At 38.6% G+C, this 7302-nt stretch overlaps 1 pseudogene; it reads left to right on the forward strand.

Moving 5' to 3' along the window:
• LOC105942836 (uncharacterized) overlaps nucleotides 1-3032 on the forward strand; it is a 136976-nt pseudogene extending 133944 nt beyond the window's left edge.
• The last annotated feature ends 4270 nt before the right edge of the window (nucleotides 3033-7302 follow it).

A 7302-nucleotide genomic window follows, 5' to 3' on the forward strand; every position in this document is an offset into this window, starting at 1 on the left:
ATATTATTTAAATTCCTTAAATTTTTTAGTTATTTTTCTTTAATCCAGAATAATACAAAAGAAGTTTGTAACATAAAGTATGTAAAGTGTGGTGATTATAGATAATAATACTGTATTACTTATTAGAAATTTTCTAGAAGAGCACACTGTAAAAGTCTTCATCTTAAAATCTTTTAAAAAATGTAATTAGAAATAGAGATAGTGTAACTAGAATTACTCTAATATATTTAATATGTGCAAATATAAAATTATCAAATTGTATACTTTAAACTATACTGCACGTCAATTATACATCAATAGAACTATATATTTGCAGGGTCAGAGATATGACAGCAGGTAAGGTACCATAGCAATATTTAACTGTGTAAAGTATTTGAATTGCATTTTTAGGCTCTCCATCCCTCTTGGAGAGCCTGGAAAGCTACTTGGAGTACTCTGTCCGCACGGCAGAGCCTAGCAAGCTAACTGTGGAGTATTCTATATATCAAAAACAGTAACAACAATAGGCCTCATTTATCTGACACTGAAAGACCCCTAATACGGCAGTGTTAAGAAAGATGAACAAGGAGAGGCTGACAAGATCTCAGGGATGAACTAGACTGCCAAAACGAAGAAAGACTAAAATGACTGTCTGTACTTTCAACGCATGTACGCTGGCACCGGAAGCATCCATTGAGGACCTGGTGGTGCAAGCAATGAAGATCAAGTATGAAATCATTGGTCTGACTGAGAAAAGAAGACATTGATCACATCACGCCATTTTCAACACTGGAGAAGAATTGTTCCTTGGAACATGCAACAACAGAGGTGTCAGTGACATTGGTCTCCTTGTCAACACGAAATTGGCCATGAGCATTGATTCATTCGAATGCCTAACAACCAAACCAGACCATTACACTTGGATAGATGTGGCTCACTGCCTGCAGTTTCTTTATCGTCTACGCACCAACATCCAACTACAATGAAGAAGAAATTGAGAAGTTCTAAATGGAACTGGAGAGGTTCCTTAAAGAAGACCACACCTTCTACAAGATCATTGTTGGTGATTTTAATGCCAAGATAGGACCAAGAAGGTCGCCCAAAGAAATCCACATTGGGACCCATGGCCTAGAATGGAACATTCAGGGTGAGAGACTGTCAGAGTTCATCATGTCAACTAAGACCATCCATGGTAACATACAGTTCCAGAAGGTCGAATCTAAATGCTGGACATGGGAGTTTCCCGGTGGACAGTTCCACAATGAAATTGACCACATCATATTCAATCGAAGGTTTTGCCTCACAGATGTCTCTGTTATCCTAAAACTTCAAACGGGATCGGACCACTGTCTCCTTCGTGCAAAATTCTACTTCACAGAGCGGGGAGAAAGGTCTGTAAAGTTTAAATTTAAGAAAGGAACACCCAGAATGACCACCAACTAGGAGCTCCTTGGCACTATTGCAGCAACTTGGGAAGATGCCATCCTTGACAACATCAACAAGGAACACGATCTACTGGTTCAGCACCTCCATGACTGTGCAAAGAATGCCGAGAGTGAGATAAGCAAAAACAGAAACCAGTCTTTGGAAACTCTCGAGCTCATTTGTCAACGTGGTTTGGCGCGAGCCTCAGGCAACCACAAGCTAAAATCTGAGCTCGCAAAGCTGTGCAGCGAAGCGATAAAGGAAGACCTCAAAGAGAGAAGAGCAGCAGTGTTGGCTGATGTGGCAAAAGCCCGGAAAAGTATTCATAATGCTCGCCTTTTTTTCGCCAACTACAAGACCAAAATGACTGCCCTCCGACATCCTGATGGATCTATCACATCTTCCAGAAGGGCAATGGAGAGGATTATTCATGACTTCTACTCGGATCTCTTTGACAGCCACGTCCACCTGCACACATACCCAATTCCACAGGATGGATATGTCGTTCCCAAGGTCCTACCTTCCGAAATCTGACACACCATTTCGTTGGTAAAGACTCGTATAGCACCTGGTCCAGACAAGGTCAGACCCCAACACCTAAAGAATCTTCCACTAGTACTCATCAATACACTGGCTTGGCTCTTCACACGTTACCTGTCTGAATGCAAGGTTCTGTCTCAACGGAAAACCAGCAGGGCCGTTCTGTTGTACAAGAAGGGAGACATCCACGACATCGACAACTATGGCCCAATTGGCCTGCTATCTGTCGTCTACAAGTTGTTCACTCATATCATCCTGAATAGAATAGGCAGAATACTAGACGAAAGACAACCATGTCAGCAAGCCAAGTTCTGAAAAGGATTCAGCAGGATTGATCATATCCACATAGTGAACAAACTCACTGATGTTTAGCGAGAGTTCAAGATGCCACTCTGTCTAATGTTCATCGACTTAAAGAAGGCCTTTGATTCTATTGAGACTGAGGCAGTCATTGAAGCCCGAGCCAAACAGGGTATTCAAACTCAGTACATTAAGATCCTCCATGAGCTATATTACAGATTCACCACCAGGATCTCACCATTCTACAAGGAAGTGATTATTGATGTAAAGAGAGGGGTTAAGCAGGGCAATACCATTTCACTGAAACTCTTCAGTGCCACCCTCCAGAAGGGCATGTGATGACTGGAATGGGAAGGAATGGGAGTGAAGATAGATGGTCTGCTACTACACCCATCCTCTTCGCTGATGACATAGTTCTTATAACGCCAAACACTAGCCAAGTGGCACAAATGCTGACCTATTTCGACCACGAGTATGGAAAGGTCAGACTATAGCTGCATCTCAACAAGAGGATGCTCTTGAAAAACGAACTTGTCCCTGATGCTCCATTTGCTCTTGATGGAACGAACATCTCCGAATGCAGCAGCTGTGTGTACCTGGATCGAGAACTCAACATGAGGAACGACTTGGTGCAAAAACTGCACAGGAGGAAGAGAGCAGCGTGGAATGCCTTCAAGAGTGTCGAATAAGTGTTTAAGAGTACGAAGGACCTCCGACTCCAGGCACATCTTTTCGATTCCCCCATTCTTCCTGCACTAACACATGCCTCAGAGACCCAGACCCTACGCAAACAGGATGAGAATGCTATTTGGGTATCCCAAAGAGGAATATAAATAGCTATGCTAGGAGTATCACGTCTCACTCAAGTGATAGAAGGAATCCGGAGTTCTGACCTCTATCGATGGTCAAGAATCAGGGACGTGACTCATTTGCCAAAACATCAAAAATCGGATGGGCTGGACATGTAATGTGATTCAGAGTTGACCGCTGGACTAGAGCAGTTACTGACTGGATTCCAGGGGACATCAAAATACCGAGTTGCTGCCCACCACTGAGATGGTCAGACTTCTTCATCAAAACCCTGAATGAATGATTTGAGGCTCTTCCTGTTCCTGGAGCGAGCAGATATCATTGGGCTTCACTAGCTCCTTTACAGGGACAAATGGAGACGTTACTGGCACCTGCTTGAGCAAATCGAAGGTCACTGGGAAGACAAGTGATACAAGTGATTTGAATTGCATGCAACTGACCTGGGTTCAAAATCCAGGTCTCACCATACCACCACGAAGTACATCCTGGACTCAGATCCAGGAATAAACCAACAACAGGCTCTGTTTCTAAATAGCACAACTGGTAGGATCACCTTGGCACATACAGGTAGGACGCATTTTAACTTGAATTTTGGAACTCAGGCTTGCCACGCAAGTATTTCAAACCACAGAACCATTTTTCAGGAGCTTACACTGTTTTCAAGATCAGAAAATATTAAACCACTAACAGAGAAGATAGTAGGAGTGTATACCTTACTGAAGCCTAGGTTTGATCCACAGCATCTCTAGAAATGACCTCAAAGCATGAATACAGGAAACCCCCCCATGCTAGATTTTCACTCTCCCTCAATCATAAAGCAAAATATACCATGTTTCTCTTTTAAAGTAAAATATATCCTATTTTACTATATCCTTGACAATATAGTATACAAGTTAAGAATCTTAAAGGCTGTGATAATTAAGAATTAGCCATGTCATTATTTTTTTTTCTTGTTGGGTCACACCCAGTGATGCACAGGAGTTAATCCTGGCTCTGCACTCAGGAATTACCTCTGGCAGTGCTCAGGGGACCATATGGGATGCTGGGAATTGAACCCGGGTTGGCTGCGTGCAAGACTATTGCCCTACCTGAGGCCAACCTGGGTTCGATTCCTCCACCCCTCCAGGAGAGACTGGCAAGCTACCGAAAATATCTCGCCCACACGCCCACAAGCTACCTATGGCATATTCGATATGCCAAAGAGAATAACAAGTCTCACAATGGAGATGTTACTGGTGCCTGCTCGAGCAAATTGATGAGCAATGGGATACAGTGACAGTGATGATAATTAAATTTTACGTCTACTTTGAAATACTTATAAATTCAAAACTAGGTTAGCTTACTTGACTATAAAACATGTACTGTGTTCCTGTTAAAATCATGACCAAGACAACAATGCCCTATTAGACTTCATGGTTGCACTGAATGTAAATAAAAAGAATAAGATAAGTACCTGATAATAAAGTAGAAATGATGTTTGTTATCATTATTTATAATTTACATATGATCTAACTGCTTAGAAGTAAGTTACAACAAAGCCAACTAATATGTCAAATAATTTAACATCTATAAAATGGCAAGTTTATAAGTCAGCAAATATTATATATATATCAGCAAACAAAAATTATTCATTTAAATTTTTAAGTGACACCCAGCTGTGTCTGGGGATTGATCCTGCCTGTTCCCAGGGATCACTCCTAGAGAGAATGGAGACCTTATGAATGCCAGAAATTTGACACCCAGTATGCAGCTTGCAAGACAAGCACCTTCCCAACTATATTATTTCTTTGGCACACAGTAAAAAATTTTACTTAAATAACAAAAACAAACTTTGTCTGCAGCCATAAAAAAGTAGCAAAAATATATGCCTTAATAATGTAAAACTGTCATTAATTTTCAAATTTTCTCAGTAATTTAAGTGAATCAAACCAAATCTGTGTTTATAACCTGTGTTATAAAAAACAAACATATCACACTAGTTTAAAATTTGATATTACAGACTAAGCAGCTATTTATTGCAAATATAGATTTTAGAAAATTTCTTCAGAATAATATAAATAATATTTAATAGTTTCTAATAAGAAAGTATTTACATTTTATTTCTTCAGCATTGATTTTATGCCTATCTATTTCTTGGACTGAAGTGATAGCACAGTAGATAGGATGTTTGCCTTAAACACAGCCAACCAGAGTTCGATTCCTCCATCCCTCTCAGAGAGCCCAGCAAGTTAGACAGTATCCCACCCGCACAGCAGATCCTGGCAAGCTACCCATGGTGTATTTGATATGCCCAAAACAGTAATAGCAAATCTCACAATGGAGACGTTATTGGTGCCCACTCTAGCAAATCGATGAGCAATGGGACGATAGTGCTATTTATCAATTGCTATGAAATTTTTATATAAGATAACTTATTCATATAGAAAGAGCTTATTTTCCGCATCCTTGTATATATTTTAATTCATGTTTTTCTTCATAAAGATGACTTTCATATTCTATATGACTATTGAGTATTTTGCATTTTTCATGGAAAAAAACTCCCATATCATGCTACACTACATTTGTTGTGCTGAGAAAATTAAAATAAATTTATATGTAATGGGATTTAATATACAACTCTTCTATTGGGGTTAAAATATTTTAAGGGAACATTTGAAAACATATAGTTTTGCTGTTTGATTCTTTCAAATGATTGTGTAAAAATTTTTGTATTATTTAACCAGAATATGGCAAATTTTAATGACTAAAAATTCTTTTTTTTAGTCTATGTTACAATAGTTATAATAGTAACAGAATTTTATAGTGAGAGCTATGAAATATTCAGTCTTTAACTTTATTATATTTTATTTATTAAATAAATTTTTCATACTTAATATTTATTTTTCTTTTGTGTAATATAATTTTTAAGAAAGTAAAATGTAGCAATTCACTTAATATTTGTCATCAATTTGAATTAAATTGCTAAGATGTCTTCTGTAAATGTTAATCTATCTACAAAGCTTTCCTTACAAATCTTAAAAACGTTACAAAATACTAATGGTATTTTGTTTATTGAAATGATTTATCTGTTTTTGAAACTCAATCAATATTAATATATAGTTAATCCTTAAGAAATGTGAAGATGCATTATTGCCAATTTTTTTTAAACTTTATACAAAGAAATATTAAATGAGATGACTTAGGTTTATATAACAAGCATAGTATTATTTGTAGTAACCTATTCAATTTCTAAACAGTATCAGGAATCCAACTCAGTCCTGCATGCAAAGCATGCTCAGTCTATGCAAGTATCTCTGCAGCCCAAACACATCGTACAAACTATGCCAGCACTCACAATTCAACTGTTTTCTCCTCATCTCAGTAGTGTAAGTCAACCTGCATTAAACTCTTCAATCTGAGACCAAGTCATTATTTTCAAGCTTACGAGGGTTGACTGAGTTCAGAATGCAGTTCAGCAGGTAAGGTAAGGAGCTTGCCTTGCACTAGGCCAATAGGGTTTGATCTTTGGCACCACATATGCTTCCATTGGTACTGTGAGGAGTGATGTAGAGACAGGAATGAGCCATAGAGGCAGGAGTAAATCACTGGGTGTTGTGCAAAAACCCAGAGGGAAAAATGTAGTAACCAAGGGTTGTAGATGTAGCTGATTGGTAGAGCACTTGTCTTGCAATTGAGAGGTCCTGGATTGAATCTTTGGTACAAAAGAAAAGCCATGTAAGGAGGAAGGAACTTCCTTCAACTCATCCAACTTTGCTAACAACTTTAAACAGTCATTATGTTTAGCGAATCGTGAATAGTATGTTTTACATACATTGGAACTGGGGTTCTTTGTGAATTCCTTCTTAGAATCAAATGAGATTGCTGAAGAAACCTGCTTCAGCAATTTTTAAAGAAAGCCCATTTGGTTAAATAAAAAATGTTCTGGGGCTGGAGCGATAGCACAGCGGGTAGGGCGTTTGCCTTGCACGCGGCTGACCCGGGTTCGATTCCCAGCATCCCATATGGTCCCCTGAGCACCGCCAGGGGTAATTCCTGAGTGCAGAGCCAGGAGTAACCCCTGTGCAGAGCCAGGTGTGACCCAAAAAAAAAAAAATAAAAAAATAAAAAAAATAAATAAAAAATGTTCAAATATTTATAAATGCTACTCAGCATTATTTATAAATAATCAGCAGTGTGTATACATATGTACCAAACAACATATATATATGTATATATGTGTGTGGGGGTATTCATATTTGAACTTTACTT

Source organism: Sorex araneus, chromosome 4, assembly GCF_027595985.1.
Source record: "Sorex araneus isolate mSorAra2 chromosome 4, mSorAra2.pri, whole genome shotgun sequence".
Classification (NCBI taxonomy): Eukaryota; Metazoa; Chordata; class Mammalia; order Eulipotyphla; family Soricidae; genus Sorex; species Sorex araneus.